Genomic DNA, 27256 nt, shown 5'->3' with positions numbered 1-27256 from the left:
GTGATATTTTGACTTATATAATGACAGTTTCCCATCAGAAAATGTTGTCTGACAGCCAGGAAATGTGGTGAAAATATAGCTTACAACATTACATTTTAGCTTAAATGACTTTTTAGGTGGCTAAAATATGTTTTGCAGCAGCACATTGCTTAGCTTCCTATACTGGTACTCCTGGTCATGCAAACCACCATCTATTGTATTACTCTGACTATGGATAAATTCCTTACACAATCCTGTTTCAAATATTCTGAACTATCCCTTTAAAATACAGTCTGTGCAAGATTGTGTGGTTTTCAGCATCTGGCAACACTGGAGCCGGGGGACATGGTATTCCCCTTGAACCCACCCCCCTCACAACTTCTGTTTCACCCTGAAGCAACGCAAACCACACAAAAACAGACCCTTGTTTTATTTTACTGTAAACCCCCGAATGCTACGCGGGAGGCTATCAGTCACCTACAGTAGCCCTCAGGGGACAATAGAAGTCACATCACAGGCTCAGTAAAACAATAAAATGTGGTGAGGGGTGAAACGCAACAAAATGTCACTGTAATTAACAAGACTTTTTTGTCTGATTACCCCAAATTTGACAGTTTCCAAGCTTTTAAGAGCACTTCTGTCCCGTTTTTATAGACCCTTCAACCGATAACCTTTATATTTTACTTAAACTCTAAGGAATTAGTTAATGTTATCTGTATTGTCTATTAATTAGCTTTGTGTGTACTGTATTGTCTCCTGTTTTGTGATGATTAATTTTTCACTTTAGGAAATTAATCATTTTTGCAATAATCTGTAAAGCTCCTAGAATTACAAAAAATAATGTGTGAGAGGTGCTCGAAAATACAACTGACTGATGGGTTGATATTGAGGTCTTTCCTACCAGTTGCCATCGAACTGACAGCTAAAACATCGGACACTGAGGGCAATAATATCAAGATCACTACTAAATGTCATTGCCAGCATTAATTTTCTATTTTAATTTCTTTTAATCTAGTTATTTTACTAAATTTATACTCTTATTGACAGTCTATTAGTGCTGTTTTTTGTATTTAATCCCTATACATTTTCTATTTATTACTCTCTATAACTATTTTTCTATTTATGCTGTTTTAGACAACATCACATGCCTTAATTTTTGTAATATGTTTGTTGTTATGCACCAGCACACCACAGCAAATTCCATGTATGTGAAACCATGCTTTGCAATAAAACCAATTCTGATTCTGATCCCTTTAGGATTAATAAAGCTCTATCTTTATTTTCATCTCATCAGGAAAAACAAACAAACATGTGTAACAGATGTAAAGTTAAGGTGTTAAGGCACTCGCACCTTTAGAGTTGATGTCACGGTTGTCAGACACACCTGCTTCAGCTGACTGCTGAGGCCTGTTGGTGCACGTCTGCTCCTGATTGGTCTGTTTGGAGTCTGTTCTGTCTCCGTCTGAACTGCGGTCCTGTTTTCTTGAGTCGCCAACAGTATTGCAGTTTTCAATTGTTTTACATTGCCGTTCACCTTTTCCATGTTTGTCTCATTAGGAAACAACAGTGGTGGGACAATATCATTGTGTTGCAAGTCACAAGTGAGTTGTAAGTCTTTGCACTCAAGTCCCAAGTCCTAACTTTTAGTTTTGGGTCCTGAACAAGTTATAATGTGCTCTTCACCAAATGTAAAACCATTTTAACAGCAGAGACTCAACTTATCTTTCTTTGTGCCACTTAAAATGTTGAATGAAATTGTGTCTCCATCTGTAGTTTACGACCTGCACATTTTGCACACTGTAACTCATTTTTTGTTGACCACTTAGTTGTTGCACACAAACACACTGATCTTTGGCATCATTTTCTCCAACAGGAGCTCAGTAACGTGACATAACTTTAGTTCTTCATGGTTCACTCCTGCAACTTGATTGGATGCTGCTGGATTGATCCAAACAAAGTGGCTCAGGAGAATTGTGTCAACTTGATGGGAATTAATAGGATTAATGTTAATTGATTCAGGAATTAATTTGTGACACGCTTTTTAAATAACATGCTTTTTTAATCTTAGGGCTTGGGTGAAGTTAGTCCAAAGGTTCAAGTCCAAGTCATTGGTGTTGGTGATTTTGTCAAGTTATTGAATTTGTGACTCACCTCTGACCAGAGTCAAGTCATGTAACTTCCACATCTCAGGGAAATGATATGGGTATTTTGAAACAAAGCACATGCATTTTTTTTTTTTTACAAGTTTTCATTTTGCTTGGGTTCTCTTTGTTGATTTAACTGGATAGTGATTAAGAGCTGCCTAATGTAATGCCAAACAGGTATCTTTCCTCTCACTTCCTCCTGTCCTTTATTCCTTTCCCCTTGACCTGCACCAAACCTGCAACATGTTAAATTGTTGGAAGTCATTATGCAGAAACTCTTACAAAAAGCTGTGGATGTCTGGATTTGTCTAAGCACAGTATCAAAAGAATCATAGCCTCTGAGTTACTGACTCCTTCTGAAATTCTGTGGTTAACCTTTAGAGCCTGGCTAGGCTCAGACACTGCGGAAACTCTCAAAAACGGAAAGCAAAACCGGAGCTTAGTCAAGCAGAAAACGGAGACGAGCTTTGATATAATCATTTATGTGGCCTATTTCTAAGAGCACGGTGGAAGTGAGGAACATGAAGTCATAAGAAACATCACCTGCCTCAGTAGAAAGTCAGGAGGCTGCGTTCAATCCTAATCAGAGGTAATGAGGTGCCTGCAGTGACTTTCATCCTCCTCCCTCCCTCTTTATGACAGCCTCGCTGACGTTCAGGCTCCAACAAATGCTCAAATTGGAGGTTTTGCTTGAGTCAACCTGTCAAGCGACAGTTGTTGCCATCATTTTTGTTGCTCTTTACATGCCTGTGTGTTTCCTGCAGGTCATGAATCACCTGATGAAGGTTTGAGAGGAACTACAAGCAGATGAACCCACAGACTGGATGCAAATCTTTTTAGCCCAGAAATCTGAACATTTGAGTTGGTTATCTACAAACTTCACATACTAGTTTACAGGGACCTTCCAGATTACATTTCAATAATGCAATGAAATCAACCGGAAGCTTGATTGAAATAAAGAATAATTTTTAAAATATTTTCTCAACTTTTTCCAACTTTTTCCAATTTTTTTCTGATAATTTTCAAATCTTCAAACTCCATGTACTGTTTTGTTTTTGTTTTGATGTTTTGACCAGGGGCTGCAGCTAAAAATGACCCTTTTTTACTATGCATATTTATTAATTTGCACTGACTCATCTCTTAATAAACTAAACAGTTCATCAAATAAAGACAAGGTTAGCTGGGAGAAGATGGTCAGCATTTTCAGGACGATGTGTCAGGTTTGACAGGTTTTCGTTGTTGTTTCCAGGAGTTTGTTGATTCGGTGCGTCTCTCTGAAGTGTTTTGGCCCGAGGAGGCGAGCAGATGGGAGATCATTTTTAAAGTGTCACAGGTGTTTCCATTAGTTTTATTGGAGCTTTGAGCTTGGAATGCCTATGCAGTCTGCAGGCTTATGGCTAGATGCCGCTAAATAATAAGGTTTTCAGAAGGGTTCTTCTTAAAATTTTGAGGTTCTATCCAGGATCGCTGGTTCATCAAGGGTTCTTTATAAGACTTAGAGTTCCATTAAGAACTCTTTTCATCCACAGAACTCTCTTTTGAAGAAAGAGTTCTTGAAATCTTTATTCTTCTGCGTAGACCTCTTAATGTGTTCTAGATAAAACCCTTGGAATATGAAAATGTTCTTGGTAGAATCCCCTGAGTGGATTCTAGATAAAACCCTTGGATTATAAAAGATTATTGTCAGAACCCCTCGGGTGTGTTCTTTAGAAAACCCATGAAATATTAGAAGGGTTCTTGGTAGGACCCCCTGGGTGGGCTCTTCTTAGCACCCTGAAAAGGTGGAAATGTTAAGATAGAACCCCCAGAGGCGGTTCCTGGTGAAACCATTACACTGTAGATGGGCTCTGTAAAACCTTACGCTGATGTTTCCAGGTATAACTCTTTATGTTGGGTTCTCGGTAGAACTCTCTGAAATGGTTGTAAAAGGCTCTAAAAGCGTTCTCCTATGGGGACAAGCCAAATAACCCTTCATGGATAGTACTAGTTAGTATCTTATTTTCCAAAATAGCACTCTAAAACTACTAAAATTTGACTATTTCTGTCTTCTGGAAATGAGGCGATGTCACAGTTATTAAGTTCACATGCTCATTAAGTGAATATGACATGGGTGACATAAACAGCATATTCTACTCAGATAATACGAATAGAGCATTTTCCGATTAAGACATGGGTTATGCCAGTATTAGTTATGTCTTAAGAGCATTCATTGTCCGGTGCACAACACATTCTTGCCTGTTTAGGGTCATCTCTGTGTGTTGTAGACAAACTATCAAACAGTTTGCAAAGGCTGAGACAGACAAAAGAAAATCCCACATCTGTGTTGGGATGGAGAAGCACACCTACTTTGAAACATTCTGAAAGATTTGCATATCAACGGGTATTTGGAGGAATTCCCACTGAGTCTGTCTGGTCTCCAAATGATGTTTTATCATGACAACACATGTGAGAAATGACATTAGATTACTAATACTGAAGCATCACTATGCATGCATGTCACTGCTGAAAGCAGAGCTAGTTTAAACTACAACTACTAGTACTTTATAACTGCTTTTTGCTCATTTTTTCCTATTTTTGGACTTTTCTGGCTGCTGCTCCAATGCTCTTCCATCTTTCCTTCTCCATCTATCCCTCTCAACTCTCCTTGTCCCCCAGCCCACGTCTGCTCCCATTCGTTGTAACTTGTTGCATGACTCTCCAATCCGTCCGCAACATGAACGGATATTTAGCCTGCTGGATATCTTTCGGGCCTCAGCGAGCTCTCTGCAAGCTTTTGCATTGTGTCTTTGAATAGTTCACGGCAACCCTGCTCTTGCTTTCTAGATATTTCTTTTGTCTCTCTGTGCTACTTCAGTTCACACACAGTTTATTTGTAGGTGAAAGGACTTTGATTAAAGAAGCTCTTTGCTGTGAAATGACAGCTTTACTATTTTAGATTGAGAAGAAGACATGCGGGTCTTCAGAGAAAACCGGAAGACCCCTCACCGCACACACTCACGCACCTCCTCCACCTCTTTTATTGTAAGACCCGATGTTGTGATGGGAACTCAAATACAGAACTGAAAGTGGGCCCATAGTGTGTATGTGTGTGTGTGTGTGTGTGTGTGTGTGTGTGTGTGTGTGAGGAAGTTAGCAGTGGGCTGGGTGCATACACACTAACGGTTGGGGTCGTGTGTGAGTGTTAACGGCCCTTTCACACTGACAGCAGCACCAGCCTCCTCATTCATGTCAATGAAACGACTGCGTTGGTACAGACAGAGGATCACCACAGACGGAAAACACACAGGCCTGTTAAGGTTCAACATTTGCCACAACGCAATGCAGCATCATCTGGGGACGCAGCCTCCAACCACACAGTCTAGTAGTCATCTTACCAGACCACAAACATTTAAAAATAGTAAACAATAACCTGTCTACGTGCTTTTACATACATTTCTTCTGCAACCTTGTTTCCTTTCATTCAGATCGAAAGAAATCTTAATACTCCAGCACACAATTAAATTTTGTGGTGACAGTTTGGGGAGGGCCCATTCCTGTTTCAGTGTGACGAAGCCTGTGCACAGAGCCAGCCAATAAAGAAGTGGTTTTCACAGTTTTGCGGCCTGCACAGAGCTCTGACCTCAACCTCGTTCAAGACTGCACTGGTTTGCTGAGAGTACATCTACCTTAAGCCATTTAAAAACACAACCTTCTCTCCACTGAAATAGCATTTGTCTTCCCCCAAAACTAAGATTTTCCAAAACTGTTTCAAAGCACCAGCTTGGTGTTTCACTGTGATAAACAGTGCTTGATATAAACTAGCCCAGTGACAGTCCAGGGTTTCATGAAAAAAGCATAAGGGAAACTCATGTGTGTGAAATTTTATCCTGAACTATCAGACAAGTCAAGTGTTTCATAAAACCCTGTATGGCTATAGGCTCATGTGAAATCATCACACACAGACTTTTAATTACAATAGTTGTTGAATTTTTATGATAAACTGAGAAAATTCTACTTCTTAGGCTACAAACTGAATTCCAAAAGATTTGGGCGCTATGTACAGCAATAATTTGCAAATCGTTTGAGACCTAGATTCAATTCAAGTAGAAAGACAAGATATTTACCGCTCAAACTGTTTAACTTTATTTGATCTTTTTTTGGTAAATATACTCTCATTCTGAATTTTGATGCCTGCATCACACTGAAAAACAGTAGGGACAGGAGCATGTTCACCACTCTGATACATCACTGGTTCATAAAACAACACTCAGTAAGCATTTGGGAACTGAGGACACTAAATACTGAAGTTTTGAAATTGAAATTCTTTCTCATTCTTGCTTGACATAAAACCTCAGGTGCTCCACAGTCTGGGGCCTCTTGCTTTATAATGCACCACACATTTTCAATGAGAGACAAATCTGGACTGCGGGCAGGTCAGTCTAGTACCTGAACTGTTTCACTACAAAGACATGTTGTTGGAACACATGCACAACGTGTCTTGGCATTGTCTCGCTGAAATAAGCGGGGATGTCTTTGAAAAAGATGGTTTGGATGGCAGCATGTGTCGCTCCAAAACCTGCATGTACCTGTCAGTCTTAATGGAGCCTTCACAGATGTGACAGTTACCCACATCAGGCCCAGAGAAGTCTGCAGCATTTCTGGATGTTCATGATATATGTCTTTCACTGTGCATGATACTTTACATTTGTAGATGCAGCGACAAACTGTGTTAACCAACAACGGTTTTCCAAAGTGCTCCCAAGCCCATGTACAACATTCAACATTAGTTTTCAGCCTTGCCCATTACGTGCAGAGATTTCTCTGGATTCTCTGATTTTTTTTAACAACATTATAGATTGTAGATGCTTGTAAATCTGTTCGTTCTTAACTGTTGGACTATTTGCACATGCGTTTGCACACGTTTTTCACAAAGGTGAACCTCACCCCATCCATGTTTGTGGATGGCTGAGCCTGTTGAAGACGCCCCTTTAATACCAAATCATGATACTGTCAGCTTTTACCAATGAACCCGTTTGCCTGTGGAATGTGGAGTATTTTCACAGTGTGGTATTGCAACTGCTACTCAAATAAAGGATCTGAGTACTTCCTCCACCACTGTCTGCGCCTTGTATCAACGTGCCCACACCAACACAACACAAGACCATTGTCTTACTGTGCTAGAGGGCTTTTCAGCATCAGCCTGAATGTCCCCTAAATGTGAAGAAATTCCACCAAATCATGGCTCCCTCCCACCGTTAGTGTGTGTGTATTTAACACCCCTCCAGTCAGCCACTTGTCTCCACTCGAGGATGAAAGGCATTTGTTGAATATCAAACAACGTGACACTCAACAACACTAATACCTCCTTCTCCTCTTCACCTTTGCTACATTCCAGTTGAAATATTTAACTCCACTGCTCTTATTTCACAGCTGAGTGACTCTGTAAGATGAGTTTTTACATGTTGGCAATAATACATGACAATGTCCTGATTATGGAAAATAATGGATGAGCTGGAGTCAGTTATTTTCCATATCTGAATGCCTCCAGTGTTCTTATACCTGAACCACTTACCAGTGGGGGAAAAGATAAAATAAAATAAGCGCACAGCAATGGGAAAAATGGGAAAAATTGCACTTCACAGCAGTGAAGGGGATAGCAAAACAGGAGCAAGCATCAATAAAAAGCAATAACACACAGTGAGTTAACAATCAGGAAATACAAACAATTAGAAAAATACAGACTTAACAGTTGAATTTACACCACTGCACAAGAAATACTGATATTTATGAAATGATATTACACCTGAGTTAGACAGGCTTTATTAACATTTGTTACACAAAAGTCTGTTTCATGTCAGCAAACTGAAATCCATATATGGTTTAATGCTATAATTTGTTCCCTTTTAGAACCTATGGGAATGTTTTTGGAACAAATACCAAGTAAAATTAACATTTCTTAGTATTAGTTTCTTCAACTTTTCCTGGGTTCTTTCACTTTCTCTTTATCATCTCATCTGTCTTCTGAGTTTTCTCTCTTTCATATGTTCTCTCCTCTTTTGAGTCATGTATACTTGACCAGAACAAATGATTCACAGCTAAAGCCTAGCCATTTCACAACCAGGTTACACTCCTGTTTTTACTATTTGAATGAAGAGGTTTAGCTTTTGAACCAACGCACAGTTGTTGTTTTTTTTTTTTTTTTTTTTTTTGATTTTGCTCATTTTGATGTGCTGTTTATTGTCTTTGTATAATATTCTGTATGTGTGTGTGTGTGTGTGTGTGTGTGTGTGTGTGTGTGTGTGTGTGTGTGTGTGTGTGTGCATGCTTCCAGCCGACAGTCCATAGCATCCCCACTCAGTCACACCCGCACACACTTAATGGTATGTGGGTATCTGACAGCAAGATGTATGGAGGACAGGTGGACACACATGCAGATAACTTTTACTTTTACAACACGCCTGTTCTTCATGTTAGATTTTTTTTTACGTTACTTTATTAAATTGTCAGTTGTCGTATTTAAAACCACTTAGGAGCTGCAGGATGGACAGTGGCCTGTGTTGTGTGCGCTGGATTTATATGTGCAAAAATATAAGAGACAATTAACTGCAGCGATAGTTGCAGATTTAAAATACACTGCAGTTTTATTTGTGCATGCTCAGTTTTATTAAAAATAGGAACATGCATGTACATCCAAACCAAAAAAAAGGCCGGTCATGAGCCAAAAGTGAGCAAATCATTAAATAAACTAAGCAAACAAAAACAAGAACTTGCACACTGCATTGCCAGTAAATCCCTGTAAATATTATACATTGGATCTTTAAATAGTGCACTTATTTAATTCACTAAATAGTGCATTACATAAATGGACATTAGAAGGAACATCGCTTATGTTGACAGTCAACAAGGAATTTATTTAAAGGTAATTTCAGCAGTAATATTTACTGGTTTAATTGAGCAGTAAATTATTTTTGGTGTTCCAGAAAAAACAGTCTGCATAAGTCAAGAGCTGCTGCTCTGATAATAGTTCTAGCAGGAATTTAAATCCCCTGAAGAACTGAAAAATACAGACATCAGCAGTAAAATTAAGCTAAACTCTGTTATCCACATATGGAAAACAGGACTGCTCGGACAGTAGGACAGACAGGACTGTTTTTCAGACAGCTACATCAAATATTGTTTTTGCTGATGAAGGCTGTGGCTGCTGTTAGCCTGCTGCCTTTTGCAACCTGGACTAAGAAGAACTGGATGCGTTGGAAGCGGGCCTTCACTCATTCCTACGAGAGCTGCACAGTGGCGTCCGAAGCCAATTTCCATGTCAGAGCTCCTGCATTGTACAGCCCATCGAGCATGCGCAATAACTTACTAACTTCCTATTTAGCTAGAATGACATAAAATGATTTAATTGTGTGGCTCTTTGAGACTTTCCAAATGTTATTAGACTGAACAGACAAGGTTCTGATGGTAAAACAAGTCACTTTGCAAGTGTTGTGATGTTAAAAAAAAATGTCTCTGCCATTTTACTTTAAAGCCCGGCTTGATCCTGACATTAGCCTGCCTGTGATAGCATCCTGTTGTTAGCATCCTGCAGTTAGCCTACTGCCATATGTCAAATACCAAATGGCTCCAGTTCAACTTGTGACAGCAGCGGTAACATCTTCAACAGTCGCTGAGTGAAGGATGATCGCACAGCTGCAACACGCACACACACAAACACAAAACGCACACAAACACAACAGTCACTGAGCACCTATACATGTGCACACATTTGACATTCGACCTCACGGATGAATATAATGTTTTCACGTGCAGAACACACATGCACACACACGCACACAGTTCACAGCTGCACAGCAGAGCAACTGGATGTTTCACAGTGAAACACATTCATGCGCACAACTGACCAACACACACCGACACACTTCTGAACAGAGGAGGAGGCCTCACTGACACTGAAGAAAACACAAACTGCTTTGAATTAGAGCCTGAGATCAGCCTGTGATTGATTGATAAATTGATGTAACTAGATAGATAGATAGATAGATAGATGGCATTTAAATCTGACAGACTGATGCTTAAATCTGATGGTTTTCCTCTCCCTCCTCTCAAAACACTCTTCTTCTCTGACACTTTCCTTTTTTCTCGCCCTCCTCCCATCTCCAAACAACTCTTCCTCGCCACACTTCTCTCTCTTAAATCCACACTCGCTGTTTTGTATAAGTAAAAGTTATGTGCGCATCTGTCGCCTCCATTCGTCTTGCTGTCAGACAGAGGGATCCCACTGTGTGTGTGATGATTGCACCGACACACACACTCACACCTGTTGTCATGCTGTGTGCAAACAAACCGTCGCGCAGCAGTTTAACCTGAACGTCACCCCTCACCTGTCCTCTGCTCCTGTCGCACAAATCACTGCCTGTCAAAACAACTGATCTATCTATCTATCTATCTATCTATCTATCTATCTATCTATCTATCTATCTATCTATCTATGTCAACCTGAATAAGTTAGCAGTACTCTAAAGAGGTTGCCACATTTTGCAATAATAAACTCAAAAATTACAGTACTCTTTGATTATAGTTAATTTAAAATAACTGACTGAGCCAACTCAAATATTTTCAGTAAATACAAGTATGAAAACTTGTTATTTCATGCTCAATACTCAATAATCATTTGTTTCTGTTTTAAAGGCATTAATTATCCTTAACTTGAAAGAATTAACTTAAAAAAAACTCAAAAACTTGTAGCAACTGATTGCCTTAATTAAAGTGAGTACTATTAATGGAAAAACACACAAATAAAGGTACATGTCAAACTGTTTTTATTTGAAAGTGGCATATGTAGACCTTTTGACCATGATCTTCCTTTTTAGCACAGATTGAAACAAATAATATTTAAAAGAAAGAAAACTATAATGCTAATTGAAATCAAAAATTATAAAAACAAACAATTGCAAAGGCACACTTTTGACCATCTTGTTAACTTTGTAGCACTTTAAAGCCTCAGAGAATTGGCTTAAAATAGAAAAACTGGACATATTAAAGTTTAGCTTCGTATCTAGTTTAGCACAAACTTTTTGACCACGCTCTTCCCAACATTCCCTGATTTTGCTGCTTCATAAACTGTTTTATGGAACAAATGGGGGGCTTTTATTGTGAAAAAATTCATAGGAAATTAAATGTGTTTATCCACTGTACAGTCGATCAGCTCTGCCATACTGGGGAGAGTCAAACTGAGTCAAGGCAAACCAGGAACTAAGGACAACCACCAACCAAGCAAGGTCTGGCCTTCAGTCTTACTGCAAGCGGTGGTGGGTAGCAAGGACCTTGTTTCAAGATTCCAGATTCCAGATTCAAGATATTTATTGTCACACCGGTTATAGAAGTAAAATCAAGTGAAAAACTTTAGTCGAACTGCTCCAATATAAAAAATAATGGTGAGTAAGTTACAGAAATGCAAGTAAGTAATTAAACACAGAACAATTAGAATGAAAAAGATAAGTAGTTTTACGTTTGCAATAACTTAAAATGATAGTTTTTTTTATCTGATATTGTGATTTTTGTCCTGTTTCAAGAACAAAATTAGTTTCCTAGCAACAATCTAAATACTGATTCTCCATCCTGAGCCACTTCACTGTCAGGACTTAAGCCGGCCTCGGGGGGTCGGGGGTGGACAGTTGGGAGATTTTGGGGTGAAAGGGTGAGTTAGGTGTTGGGTAGATGGGAGGTGGCATCACCGGCTAATGATCTTAAATCCTTTGACGGGTCAAAGGTCTTTTGAGGATCCACTTCCAGGGCACAATAGAGTCCTGTTCCTCCTCCGAGCAGGAACAGTCCATTCAGCCACAGATCGCCGACCTTCGACCCCCAAAAGCCTCCTGTGGAGACGCAGTTTCTGCCCCTGACTTTAACATGTGATTGTTCCAGTAATTTTACTTGTCAGAGTGAAGAACTTTAAATCTTTGACGAGCAAGCCAATCAGAAGAGACGGCGTTTCAACAGATTTGACTGGAAAATTAATTAGGGGCCCATTTTCCAAAAGCATCTTAAGGTTACAAAGATCATTAAATCCCTCTTAAGAAACCTTCTTAACCCTCCTCCTCCTCCTCCTCCTCCTCCTCCTCCTCCTCCACTCAAGGACAGCTGAGAGCATTTTCAGACTCTCTGGACTTGTACTGCAGAGGACATGTTTCACTTTTCAGTTTTTATTGGATTTGTTCATTATTTAATTCAGTACTTTTATTTTGGCCACTGAAGTTTGCAGTTAAGTCAGTTTGTAAAATGAGGGATGAGGTTTAAATCAGAAAATAAAAGTGAACTAACACACAACTGATCTGTCTGATCTGTCTCCTTCATCACGTCCTCCTCTCCTTCCTTTTGTCTCATATGTTAATCTCTTCTGCTGAAATGTCACTCCCAATGTTTTGTTTTCCATATCTTGTCTTTTCTTTGTATTTATTGTACCGATACAGAAATTATGACATCTGTTGATGACGCACATATAAATGAAACTTTCTAACCGGTTAAGTCCACCAAGCACGGCACATCTGGGCCAGAGTTCTGATCCGTCCTCTGCACAGCTGCGAGCCCCACCAGCAGTGTTTTTTGCAGTCATTTTCATCTGATTATGTTTACTTGCACAGATTTTGTTGATGAGGTCCTCATTCCATGCTCTTTGCACTTTTACCATGGATAAACAGGCTACGTGGTTAAATAGTTTCTTTTCTGTCTGTCTTTATGACTGTGAGTCTGCACGGGGTCCTTTATTTTGAAAATTAACTGGATTCTCCCTGTCTTTTCTGTGTCTGACTTCCTGCCTGGTTGAACTGCTCTGGTGCTATTGATGCAACATCCGTCAAAAACGAGTATTTGAAGCGCTGCTGGTGGAATCACAGGTATTGTGTAGAATGGTCGTAAAAGTGTGACATTTGTCACACAAACATGCCGGGGGAAGTTCAGAATAAAGGTGTATCTTATAGCTAGAGATCCATATTTTCACTTTCTATCAATCATATTGTATCAGTGAATACTGAATCAATATATTGATACAGGCTGATGGAGCATTACACAGCGAGTGCCGATCAGACAGACTGTGAAACAAGACCGGCAATAAGAGGGTCTTAGTTGATCTTTGTGTGCTCCTGCTCTTTAGTGTTGCTTTGGGAAATATATGAAATAACTTATTAGAAAACACTCTTAGCTTCTAAGATTGATCGTTAAGCTGCCCAGATCTGTGGTGTGTGAGGTTTTCATGAGAGAAGAGACCCTCTCGAATGAATTTCCTTTCTCATAAAACATTTAGATCACAGAGTTTCTGAATGTTTTAAATCCTGGATCGTTTGCCTGCTAACACTCCTCTTCCTCACCGCCTTTGTTGGTACATTATTGTGTCTCTTTACGTGCCACTGTCCAAACTTTTAATCAGCATATAACAGTAAAAGCATGACATTGTCTGCAAAAATGTTGCTCCGTGTGTGCAACTAGTGGTCAAAAACTCTACAGGGTGCATTTAAAGTTTTAATTTTCCTTGTCAGTATATATGCTGTTCAAACTTTAACAATAATTACCATTTCTTTAACTTCTGTTTTTAAGGGAATCCTTAACAATCTCAGCAACAGTCATAAATTTTACTTCAGTTTCACTTCTTTGAGAATTCATGTTCACATATTAAGGTGTGTCCCCCTCCCACACATTCATATTTTTTAAGTTCTTCATAAATGAATTTCACACTCAAATGGACCGTTTACAAGTGGAAATGCCTTTTTTTACACAGGAAATGCAACACTGACATTCATATGAAAACCAACAGATGTCCATAAAACACATGACTGAGAATTCAGAGTTTAGTTTTCACACCAGACTTTTTTACTCCAGATTGTTTCCTTATTAATATGTTTAGAGAACAGAAACAGTATAAGTTCAGATTCTCAAAGCGACAATTATAGGAAATGCTAAAAAGTGTCATTATGACTTCTCTCCAAATAAAATGAGACATATGACCTGACAAAATCTGGAGAAAGTTCAATAATAAGACATCAACAGATATCCCAAATCCACAAATCTAAAATACACACAATATAAACAAATAGATTTTCTACTTTTTAAATTAATCAATTTATTAATAGCATTTTCTAGTTTAATTTTTTTTTAAAGTTAATTTATTTTGTTGTGAAGATGTGCTTCATTGATACTCCTGCAAATAAACAAGAAGAAGAAATGAAGCAACATAATTATTTATTCAAAGAAACTTCTGTTGTCTTTATCTTCTTTATCTTTTACCTCCAGTGAGTGTAGAATTTATTGGCCACATATTGGTGGTTCCTTCCTGAACTTTCAGGCATCTATCTTCAGCATTTAATGCATAAATTTAAAATGTGCACAAAAACTAATGATAGAGTGATTATTAGTTTATCAAAATCCTTCAGTAGATATTCCTCCTCTGCCAATGAATCTTTTTTTTTTAATGAATAATCTTAACTGATCGATTTTACATGATATAATGATAATAACAAGTTTTTCACCCTTATGTCTTTTTGTGATTATTGTTTGTAAATTACAGACTAGAGAAAGAAGTAATAAAGTACACACACACCCACAGAACCATTCACAGAATTCCTCATGTCCCACATGTTTTAATGGCACAAAAGTCCTCTGACTTTTGTCTCTGAGGTCCACTACGGGTGTGTGTGTGTGTGTGTGTGTGTGTGTGTGTGTGTGTGTGTGTGTTTGTTTGTGTGTGTGTATAAATTCAACATCCCACTCTAAAATTACAGGGACAACTTTGAGGACTGAGGAGCTCATGTTTGTGTGTGTCCTGCTAAATGCCTATAAAATTATAGGGGTCGACTGTGGGTTTTAGAGAAATGTACAGTATATGTTTGAGTGTGTATTTGTCTGCGTGTGTAAGTGTTTTCTAACCGCCTGGAAAGTTATAGGGAGAACACACACCCAGCGTGTGTGTGTGTGTGTATAAGTGGAGATGAGCAGAAAGAAATTTCAGACTTTATGCTAAAAACCATGAATATTGAATTGTTGGAAAGGTTGTTAGAAACCCACTTCGTTCGCTGAGCTCTACGATGTGACATGTTGAAAAGCAAAAGTTTTTATATGTGTTACTGTGACATAAACACACACAAGATGCAGTGACTCACAGAAATGTGGATAATGGTGCACACCTTCAGACAATCTATGACATGATGTGGCAGACTCTCTGAGTCACAGTCACAGTTTTTCTAAATACTTTACAAATGTTAGAAAACAGTTGTCCAGAACACATGAAAACACTGAGAACTGTAGAACTGAATTATGGAGTTAGACCACTATTTCTGCGTTCAGGAGTTTTTTGGGCGGACCTGAAACTTGGCTCGGTGACGTGATGGGAGTCATGGTCCCTCACAACTGATGCACAAACAAAACCGCCTCCCCTCATCCCTCATACTCATAAATGTACCTTCAGTGACTCTCTCAGTCCAAATCAGTCCAACGGTTCACTTCAGCTCACTTCAGTTCCAACAACCTCACACTGAAGAAAAAAAAAAATACCATCCTGTTGCAGACTGAGAGAAAAGACTTGATTCTAGAACGGGTTTATAGGTCACCGTCCTCTGGCTCTGGTGGCTCAAACGAACACATAGTTATTATTGCTTTATGCGGACTTTAACCTGGCTGGATTTTGGATTCATTTCTGCTTGGGAACTGAGTCATGCACTGATATTGATCCCATGCATGATCATGTGAGAACCCTTTAGGATTTGCAATTTTATCTTAAATTTACTAAAACCAGTAAGCAGGACTCACAGCTTCCTCTTCCTTGAACTGTTTTAGTCTAACTGGAGAAACAAACTCTGACATTCAGTATAAATTATAATAATTATAAATGTTTTAAAATACCAAAAAACTTTCTGCAATAAAACTCAAGACTCCACAGGGTGAGAGACGCCATGCTTTTACAAAACTTTATATTTTAATATTCCAGCTTGTGGACCACACACACATGCCAAACTGACCCCGCTTTGGAGAAGACAAGCTGGCATGTTTTTTTCAGACAGAAAAATTCCAACATGTGCGCTGCTTCTTTTTCCAAGAAGTAGCCATATTTTCCTGGTATGCATCCCGCTCCTCAAAGCCCCCCGCCACTCATAACCACAATCCTGTGCTGCACGGCGTTTCCAATGTGTTTTTGGGGGGTATGTATAGAGTGAGAGGGGGAGTCTTTAAAGCCATGGCCTTTATAATCTGCAGGGGCCCAAACTGTTCAGAGGAACTCCCTCTCTGTTCTGTATTGTTGAGTCTGTTTTGAGGTCGGACCTTGAAAGCGTCCTGACTGGTAATCAGCAGTTTTTAAGATGATCAAACAGCCTCCATTATGATGGAGGACAATGGAGCTGACAGGGGAGGTTGGAGGGGTGGGGGGGGCAGAGCAAGAAAAGATGACAATAGATTTCCTTTTTCTTTTCCCTCCTCACGTGTTCTTTCCTTTCCCCTCTCAGTATTCACAGATTTTTTCCTCTTTCCGTCCAAATCCACAAAACATCTAACAAACGTCTGCAAAGTCTTGGTGCTGTGTTGCACCGAGTGAACATTTTCTATAGACTGTGGGAACTCATTGTAAACTTGCTTTGAAACACTGTAAAGATGCAGAATTATAATTATAAGGATCATGCATTTAGGTAAACAGGTTACTGTACATCTGTGTATACATGCAGCAGGTCAGTAATCTGATTTCTCCTCCACCCAATATGACTTTAACTGTACTACTGATAGAAGATGCTACTTGCTGACCTTTTCTTCTAAATTTGTCTGAAATTAACAGTCAAATGTTTGGCAGCAGAATCAAACCTATTTATATGTCAGTGTTGGTTGAAATTATTTGAAATATGATGATCCATTGCTCCGTTTAAGGCTGCGTTTTGACCGACTAAGTGAAAAAAAGTAGCGCCCTCATTCATTTGAATGGAGCCAGTCTGGCAGCACAGTGGTGGTGCCAGTGCAGGGCTGCCTGCGAAACAAAACAACGACCCATAGAGCTGCAAACGACACATCAAATACATGCATGCATAATACATGCACATCCACCAGTAACTTTTCACACTGTTGCTCTCCTTCAGATTTGATCAGGCGTACGTCTTTCTTGGTAGAGAGCTCTGGAACGTCAACACCGTATTTCTGCTGCATGCATGGCCGAGGATAAATCTAGCTGGTGAAATCAGGTTTTTCTACTCCGACCCGATTGTATAACCTAAGTTTTTCATGTCAGCTGATGCAGGAAATCAGCAAAGCCAACTGTTCATGGTCGCTGTACAGCAGCATATGACAAGGCTGTTCTTAAAGCTCTGATATGTAATTAAAATGTCAAAAAGTGCCTTTATGTTTTGTTGAGTTGTATGTTTACATTAACAATGTTCAAAAACAAGGAAATCCATAATTTATTGCTAACTAGTTGCTATAACTTACAGGAAAACACAGGATACGTCAGTGAGTGAGGAAGTAAGCGGTCGCACGTGAACGTAACTTTAACTTAAATTTAATTCCTCGTTCATCTCGTCTTTAAAAATATGCCAGTTGCATATGCAAGTTTTCTTTGAACAATTCTGGAAAATAGAAAAGGCAAGTTGTAAATGCGTTCTTTGAGAGTCTGGCCTCTAATAAACAGAACAGAGGAAATGAAAATGAAATATTGCAACTTGTTGTACCAGCTATGAGAGTCACAGAGAGTTAGATGAGAACGTCCATACCAGTCTGTCTGTAAAGATGGAGCTACAACGAGCAGCCAGTTAGCTTAGCGTAGTCTAGTTTAGCTTGGCTTTGCTTATTTTAGCGTAATGGCTGGAAATGTAAGAACAGCTGGCTCTGTCCAAAGTTTCCATCTCTAGTCCCTAGAGGCTGTTGCCTAAAAATGTTACAAGCAGGAGCAAAAGTATTTCAGCAGTTGGTGAAGTTTTTTAACAGCTGAAATGTTCATAATGTGGTTTTAAAAATGTGATTATTAGAGTAAATGTAAATGAAGAAGTCAATCCAGCCACCTGTTGAACTCAGAGTAACCAGAAGACAGAATCTCTTCCAAGAAACACACCCACACACTGTACAGAGTGTTTGCTTCTGCATTTTAAGTGTGCTGCTGCATGTGAGGAAAGAGCAGGAGGCCAGTTTAAGTGTTTCCCTCCAGCCAATGAGGCTGAGGGGCCCCCTCTCTGTCACAGCCAATAGCTTCTGAGGAAGGTCCGCTCTCGGCCAATGGGGTGCAGAGGAGGGAGAGCCGCTCCACGTGGAGCCAAACAGAACCCAAAACACAGAAAACACAGGAGATACTGGGAAACTAAGGAGAGGGAGGGAGGCAGGGAAAGAAAGAGAAGAAGAATACGCACAAGAAATGAGTGAAAAATCACGGCCAAATGAAGCACTGAAACATTTGAACAAGATCTAAACAAAAAAAAAACCCAGAGTGGTGGAAAATTGAACAAAGGATTAAATAAATTAATGTAGAAAAATTTAATTCAGTTTATTTCTTTTTCATTCTGTGATCTCGAACTTGATTGCAGAAAACCAGCAATGTACATTATTTAGTAAGTGAACATGGCTGCTTACTTAAAAATAAATAAATAAATAAATAAATAAATAAGACACAAATAATTCATTTAAAAATGATTTTATACATTTAAAAATGTTTTGATGATCATACAAACGGTCTGCTATTCAGAAATAACAGAGCTTAACTGACCAATCAGGGTTGAGGATTTACAACATAAAATTTAACATTTAACTTTGTTCACAAAAAAAAAAAAACAGCTTCTTTGGCCAAAAAAGAAAAACAAAAGGCTGTTAAAGTTAACTGAGACTAAACTAAAAACTAAAACTAGGTGTGAAAAAACATTTTAGTTTCCTGAAATTAAAATAAAAATAAAACCTAGACCTAGACAAGAAGTAAATGAAACAATTTGTGTAATAACTAAAATAAAATAAAACTATACTGGAAATATCTTAAGTTTTAGTCAATTTGGTCAAATTTTTCAACACAACAAGCATGAAGAGGCATTGGTGAATAATGTGTATAAAAAATACTCACCATATTATAATTTACTGAAACAAATAAAAACTAAAAAATAAACTTTTTACACAAAATACAACAATATGTTGTAAAAAAAAAAAACAATCATAAAGTAATTGATTGGAATTATCTCATCTTTCCCCATTAAATTAAGTTCTGTTTGTCCAAATTAATCAAACTTAAACTTTCTAGTATTTATTATCAGAACACTTCAGAACTTTAATTATGAGTTCCTCTAACTTGAAGTCTTTTGTCTTGAAATGATGAGTTAAATGAATATTCTGCAGAGTTCAATCAACACATTAAATTAAGATTCTTCCCAGCATGCACTGTGTGAGAGTTAAAATCTCCAGAGAGCCTCATTTTTATACTTCGAAAGAAAACATACGTGATGAAAACCTGCTGTGTGTCTGTGCCTGTTTTCATGATCACAAAACCACTGTGAACTTTAATGACAGTTAGAACTGAATCACGATCCTTCTGACTTTTTGGGTTTTAAGCAGGAGGTGTCAGAAAAGTTTCCGCAGGGATAACTGGCTTGTGGCGGCCAAGCATTCTCACTTTTCAAACTGAGGAAATGTAAAAGGAAAACAAATTTGTTTGTCGTGTCTGTCAGTGTGACTGAAGAGCTGATGGTTCATTTTAATATCTTCAGCTTATTGTGCAGATTTTCTAAAGTACAACTGAATTAATATAAAGTTTATTTGACTAAAAAAGTTTGTTTTAAATATACACACAAAATCCTTCGCTCACATTTCTCTCAAATCAGAGGCTCTCATGTTACACACACACACACACACAAACACACACACACACTTGTGTTTGTGATGACTCAGCAGGACTCTCAGCTGTTAATACTCACACCGTACAGGAAGTCCTCTCACGTCAGGGCAGCAGCCGTTTTGTCGTTTGCTTGTTTGTTTGTTTGTTAAAAAACAAACACGCATGTGTCACATTTCCTTCATCTAACAGCTGCACCAGTGACAAATGTTCTGACAGTCAACCGTCAATTGTTTCAGCAGCACGCAGGCTGTTTTAACACTTTAGAACCGACTGACCGGTTCGACGCTCACAGGAGTGGAAGCGAATTTCCAGGATTTGGCCATTTATTTCCACAGAGCTCGGTGGGAGATGAAAAAGAAGAGAGACCCTGGTCTTTTCCTTCCAGCCTGCCCTCCCATTATCACATTACAGGCTTTTATGTTGCTCCTCAGGGTGGAAGACCCCTTTCATAAACCAAGAAACACACATGCATAATATATGATGGATCCCTCAGTGTTGATGTCTGATTACTCTGAACACTGACCAGAGGATCAGACGTTATTCAGGCTTCACGAATTGAATTTCCTCATACATACGATCATGATTTTGCTGGTAGATATACGCAAGCACAACTACTCAGATTAATGTAATTAACTAATTTGGGTACTTGTACTTTTATTTTTTCAAGTCTGTAGTTTTGATCTTACTTAAGTATACTGTTAAAGATGTTTCAGGGTCTGTCTTTCCCCTTCTGTCCGATCTGTGCGGAGCTGTTTGTGGGCATGAGTTATTCTTGTTACTGTTGTGACGCCTGGGAGGTAAAAAAGGGGAAAACCGACAAATCCCAGAAGGCCAGTGCAGCAGGTGGCCAGGTGGGACGTCACGTCCTGCCATTCATCTGGCGGGGTGGCTGGTTTGATAATCGAACACAGCCAGCCGTGACGCTGAGTCTTGAGAGATCGCGTTTTTCGCTTGGCATCGTAATGACGCGAAACCTCCAGCTGGCCTCGCACGACGGACACTGACGCACACACACACACACCTCTCTCCCGAACCCAACCACTGACCGCATCTTACAACGACTAGGCCGGTCGCTCACGGGAGCCAGGAGCGCACCCTTCAGACCACCAAGAGAAGACGGCCTCGCAGCGGACACGAACCGGCTCACGACAGCAGTAACTGTAAGCATGGCTGCCAGCTCACTCACCTCTGTTTCATATCAGCTCTATGTTCTTTCTTCCTGTTTCTTTTCTTGCAGTGTCAAGTTCTGGCTTTGCGTTTGTTGTGGCTGTGACATAACAATACATTACACCGCGTTGTCGACTAATTCTCTACTTCTATTACTAATTCGAATTACGGAGTTACGGAGAATAGCTGACGTTAAATCTCATTCTCAGGTCTTCCAGTACATTATAGTTCAAGATGATTGTGGAAGGTTTGCCCAGTGACACCAAGAATAAAATGCCCACCTGAGCTTTAATATCCAAACATTTCATCTGACTTTTTGTTGCTAATAAAGCTAAACCGGCCAATGAAAACCATGACATACAGATGACAAACAACGCTGCCGCAGGTTTGGAGAGGTGACTGTGACGATGGGTGGAGGACAGTTTTTTGAGTATCTGTACTTTACTTGAGTATTTGTGTTTTTGGAAACTTGTGACTTTCACTCTACTAAAAACAAAAACAAAAACAAATATTGTACTTTTGACTCCACTACTAGAAAGACAAAATTAAATCTCAAGATTTTATTAATGTTGGATTGTTTTTATCGGGGTGAGAAATACCACATAATTAATGTACATCCTGCTCCTGAAGCCAGAAAGAAATCTCAGTTATTTAACAAGAGAACTCCTTACAGTTGGCTTCAATCTAACTTTATGCGGTGATTTTAATACAGTCATGTCAGAAAATGACAATAGCTGTCCGTTTCAGTCGGTGCATCATTAGGTGGAGTTACAAAGTTCTGTAAATGCATCACGAAAACAATACAGCAATGCACTGATTTTAGAAATGAGCATCTTTCACTTGTAGTTGAGTAATATTTGACCAGGAGTATCTATACTTTGACTCAAGTACTGGGGTTGAGTACTTTGTCCACCACTGGACACGCATTTGTTTCATCAGAGAAACAAAAGATAATCCGTCCATCATGTTTCAACTTTTCAGAGCGATCAGAGAAAGAAACTCTTCTGTGAGAACATACATCAGGCTGAAGCTGGTGAAACTTCAAACAGAGCAAGACTTTAGTGTGTCTTGAAAAACAAAACAGTAAAAATGTTAATGGTGCAGCTGCAGCACAACAGCCTGTAGCTGAAGGTGTAGCCAACAACAAACTTTATCCTCGTCCTCTCTCTCTCTCTTCTTCTCTCCCTCCATCTGTCTCTAGTTTCTCCTCCTTCACCTCTCTTTCTCTCAGCGCTCCTCTCTGCTGGACCATTGGCCGTCCTTGACCTCCCTCTGGGTCCAGGAGATTAAACCCCTCCTCTTGTCTCCTTTTGCATGACATTTGTCTCATCCTCCTCTGTTGCTCTTCCTGAGGTTTCTCTCTAAAAGGGTTTTTGAGGGATTTTTCCTTATCCAAACTGAGGATCTACGGACAGAGGGGATCCTATGGTGCATAGATTGTAAAGCCCCTTAAGAGAAATTGTGATATTGGGCTATATAAATAAATAAATATAAATAAACCTTGACCCTTCAACAACAATCACTACAAACTCATTTTGTGCAGATCCACAAGTTTTAAAAGGAATCCAAACATATTATCCTGTTTATAAAATGATGCTCAAGAAAAAAAAAAAAATGCAATGTAACTTTAATCATCCTAAAGCCACATTATGGACCTATTCAGAATTTTAACTAATGTAAAAACAGAATCAGAATCCAGTCATTTTATTCACCAAATGTTTAAGTACACTGGGATTTGACTTGGTGCAGGGTTCAATAATCTAAATAATCTAAATATAAAGCTGCTGTTTCAAAATCCCAGAATATATTTATTAATCTGAGCAAAACACAAGGAACAAAATCACAAAATCAGCAGGCAGGCAACGTCTTTCTGCTTCACCTTTGTTTTTAAATGGGAGGACTTTACATAAAGTATCATAGGCTGTTTTGCTGCCTGCATCTCACTCAAACACACTTTCTCCTCATTGACCGTCCCTTTACTCCCCTGTCATCTACCTTCTGTCTGAGGATCGTTATAATCTGAGGGAAAATGAGATCAGGGCTGAAACTTTTATTTACAACCATGAAAAACAACCAGGAACCACAATGTTGTCTGTCTGTCCGTCTATCAGCCTCCATGTCAGAACCACAGATACGCAACAAACAGTGCACACAGGTTTGTGTTAATTAATGAAGTTAAACATACAGATACATCATATATTTTTTTTTTACTACTACTAATTTATTTCAGGAACATCATGTTTTAGAATAAGAATAATGCTGCACTCTGCTACACATTATGAGTGGCATTGTGGGATGTTTTATATCCAGGTGGGAATAGTAATGGCACACCAGGAAGGAAAAGAAAAACTGCTTGGTTGTGAACATTTCCATCATTAAAGCATTATAGCTGTCAAGAAGCCAAGGGCGCAGGTTTCACTTCAACACAGTATGAAGTTGGGGATCTGGGGGTCCTTCGAGGTAACACTTGTAGCAAGTCGAACAATTTTATTCTCAGACCAACACGTTCTTCACTCTGATTAACTTGTCTTGTTCTCCTCCTCTGTGCTCCTTGGAAGTAGATGAAGTTGTGCCAGAAGCGCCCACAGTTTCTGGCAGCTCTTTTCTTGGAAATATTGATTGTCAAACACTGAATTTCCTGCGTTCTGATGAATCTCTGCGCACCACTTATTTTGATTAGCTTTAATTATGGGCAGGCAACATTACCGTAAACACCTTAGCAAACACTTCTAAAAGTAAACTCAAAAAACAAACCATTTTATGGCAGACTGTAACCATGCTTTTTGAGGTTACTTGGTGCCGCCACGAATTTTACTGGAGCCATGTTTTAGCGATTCTTCAAAATAAAAGTCTGTTTAACTTCAGGTTTTTACTGGGGCAGACAAATTCATGTGTTCTGAATGCTGAGGGAGACAAAAATCTACACCTGCATGAGGCTGTGAGGATATAAAAATGAAACTGTTTCATATATTGTAGAAATCATATGAAAATATGTTGTTTATATTCTGTTTTCTACATTGAAGATACTGCTATCCAAAAGTATAGCAGTGTGCTAAACATGTAAAAAGCAAACTTCATGCATTCATTTTGTTATTTTTGTCTTTTTCTTAAATCAGTCAGTCATTTCATTCACATGGCACGCCTATATAAAACTGTGATGCTTCTTTATCTATTTAAATAAGTCACACTTGTACATGTTGTTTCTACTGTTTTATTTTTTTATTTTTTTGTGTGTTATTGTCTATCCTCATCTATTGTCTTTTTCTATTTATGCTGTTTTAACTGACAGTATTGCCTTAATCGTTATTTATACTCTTATTTTTAGGTTTGTTGTTATGCACCAACATGCCACAGCAAATTTCTTTTGTGCACATTTCCAGTGTTTTGATGCATTGGCGTCTCCAGTTTTTCATCCATCCATACATTTTCTAGGCCGCCTATCATGTTCAGAGTCTGCAGAACTTTCCATCACAGCACCTACAGGCTATTTGCTACTGTTTCCGAGACATATCGAGAAATGTCCTGCTGCTGAATGTTGCTTTATGTGCTTCATATAGCAACCGCACACACATACATACACTGTGGTTTCAAGTAACATTCATTCAGAAACTAGGTGAACCGTTTTTTTTTTTTTCTCACCTTAAAACCTTTAACCTCAAACTTCCAAACTGTCCTATAGTGGTTTCTCAAACTGTGGCCCCAAACTGGGTCACTGGTCTGTTACTGGAAGGTCTGAACACACCCAACAGGAACACACAGGACAGCGGGTTCCTAGAAGAAATCTTACAACTACAGTTTATTCCAACAATCAGATCAGCGACCCCTTTAGTTCGAACTTGTATCTGCACATTTAAAACGTATTTAGAGTTCATGCAATAAGAAAGTGGTTCAGTGATGTGTATTTATGTCTCTGCAGTACACAGATCACAGGTTTTTCTCACTGCGTAGGTCTGATTCTGAATTTTACAGTCTGCTGTTCAAGAGAAGAATTATTTTTTAAAAATAAAAAAGTTTTACTTTGAGTCAACCAACTGTGGATGTCATCGTTTTGAGTAAAAAAGATGCACCACCCACCACACAGCGTTTCCTTTCTTGCTTCTGCCCCAATTTTGTCATGCACACGCTTACCTCTAAAAACCCCGTTAGAAAACCTGTGAAGCGTCTTCATGAGCGAGACATCTGTCTGTTTTAAAGGGGGACTCCACCAATTTTACACATCAAAGTCACTGAACCAGTCATAGGCAGTCTAATCAGCCTGTGAAATGAAAAAAAAAAACATGTCTTCTGTGGTTCTTGAGAATATTTGTCAGGTCTGAGGAAATGAGTCAAGTGACGCTGTTCCACTTGGCCGTGGAAACTACAAATTTATGACAGAAAGCCTCAATGTGGCTCTTTATAAGCTCTTCGCACCGGACATTGCTTATCAGGCCAGGAATTTCATGGTGGCCGTGTCCGTTCAGTTCGGCCTCATGCTCCTCAAACAAATCACATTCCCTGCGGCCACAGCGGCGTTGCTGCTCCGCCCTGCACTGTATGAACCGCTGGAAAACCACGAGGCTGGTTCGTGTGATGTATGACTCCCAGCAGAGGGCACGGGAGAGGCAGCGAGTGAATGTGGACAGAAGTGTCGACGTGATATAAACTTTGTTTGATCATGAAGTCTGGTGTTACTCCCAGTACAATTCTGTGGCTGCAGACTGGAGCCTGTTAACAGAGAAAAACTGGTAGATTTGTGTTAAATACACCTCTACGAAACGGCTGTATTTCCATGCAGGAATGTCCATGTCCTGTCTGTCTCTATGGAAGCCCATATCTGCCAGTGTAATGGGAAAAAACTAAGCTTGTGTAGGTGATTATAATGAGAAACTTTCTCAAAATACTGAGTTAGTTTAGTAAAGTTTTTACTTTAAAGATCATGTATGAGAGACGCATAAAGACACAAATAAGAAAAATGAATCTATACGTCACAGCAATCCTTTGAATTTGAGGTAAGTCCAGTCATATACAAGGTTCCATCTCATCTTGAGTTCATACAGACTGAACTGCAGCCAGAGACTACATCATATTAAGTTGCAGTGAGCTGAAATTCACCACTTCTAAGCAGATAACGTTATCTTTGAGCCTTATTGGGAAAGGTCTCTCATTTGCCGGGCAGGAGAAACCACTACACATCCACGGTCGTCTGCAGCTGTTAGTGTAGATGTTTGTTTGGGAGTATGATCCAGGCTTCACTCAGGCTCAACCTGACATAGAGATGAGCAGGGCCAAAGCCAGGCCGCCCCACTTTCTAGTGGGCTGCAGTGACTTTTCCCTCTTCCTGGATCTCCCCCTCAAACAAGCCCGTGTTGTGAGGCTCAACTAACGTCTGTGCAGGAGAGCAGAGAGAAGGACGTTTCTAAGCGTCTGTGTGCTCAGCTGTCAGTTCTTCAGAGGCTAATCTCTGTGGTTTGAAGTTTAGTTTCTCTGCTGCGTTGCTGTTTGTACTCACGTATCTGACTATTTACCATTTCATGTTCGCTTTGAGCTGTACAGAAGTCTGTCAAGTTACTGCCGAGGAACCCAACATTTCCTGATTTTGCCATTTGATAATAAAAGATTTTGAATGACTTAATAAATGGGAGACCTTTATTGTGAAGAATCTATAGGAAATAATGTGTTTATCTAATGTTTTACAGCTGCTTGACCCGAGCTTCATCTTCAGTTAGAAGACACACCTTCAAGCAAGTTGCCCTGTTGTAACTGAGATGCAAATCCCTGCTGTGCTGAGCTGATCCAAGTCAGTGGGTCACCTCACGCCTTCTGTTGCATGTTGCACTTGAACACATCATGAGAAAGACTGAGAGGAAACAACTTGTAGTGTTTATAATCAAAACATGTTGCAAAAAGATGATAATCCTTTTCATGCCACTGATAGACCTTTTTCACTGCAGCCATATTCACATGAAAAAGTAAACACAGGCATTACAATGATTATATTTGAGGTCCTGCTTTATTTAGCGTAGAAGAGCCTTTTTGGTGAGTCAATACGCACAACAGCAGCACCCTGAATCTGTTTGCCCTGAATGGAACAGAAGCTTAATTATCATTGGTAACACCTACCCCACTATTTCATGTCAAAATGGCTGCTGTGTGTAAATGGTTGGTGATTTTTTTTTAAAAAGTT

This window comes from Lutjanus erythropterus, chromosome 2 (assembly GCF_056507025.1).
Source record: "Lutjanus erythropterus isolate fLutEry1 chromosome 2, fLutEry1.hap2, whole genome shotgun sequence".
NCBI classification, from domain to species: Eukaryota; Metazoa; Chordata; class Actinopteri; order Lutjaniformes; family Lutjanidae; genus Lutjanus; species Lutjanus erythropterus.
The sequence above is the reverse complement of the archived record's forward strand: the minus strand, read 5'-3'. Positions refer to the sequence as shown.